The following is a 376-nucleotide window of genomic DNA, read 5'->3' on the forward strand; positions in this document are numbered from 1 at the left end:
AGCCTAAAGGTTCATTAGACTGAAATTTGGATGCAGTCTCTATCCACCTTTGCAGCTTGTGTGTCTCCTAATTCACTTGTTCAATGGAGAAAGTAATGCATCCTCTTAGTAAAAAGGTCAGCGTACAAAGGGCAATGGCTTTTACATGAAAAGCACTGAAATAATCATCTGATAGAAAAGAACACTCTCTGGCTATTGTCACCTTCGCTTAGTGTTTCCGGTCACCAGAGCTCTCAACACACTACCAAGAGAAAGGAAACCCAACCGAGGTGCAGGGAAACACAACCAAGGTGCCAAGAAACCTGGCACCTGGACCCCTCACCTGGAGGGTGGCAGATTGACGTCTGCTGCGTATCGTGTGCTGGTGTTATACACA

This window comes from Galeopterus variegatus, unplaced genomic scaffold, assembly GCF_000696425.1.
Source record: "Galeopterus variegatus unplaced genomic scaffold, G_variegatus-3.0.2 Scaffold267, whole genome shotgun sequence".
Lineage (NCBI taxonomy): Eukaryota > Metazoa > Chordata > Mammalia > Dermoptera > Cynocephalidae > Galeopterus > Galeopterus variegatus.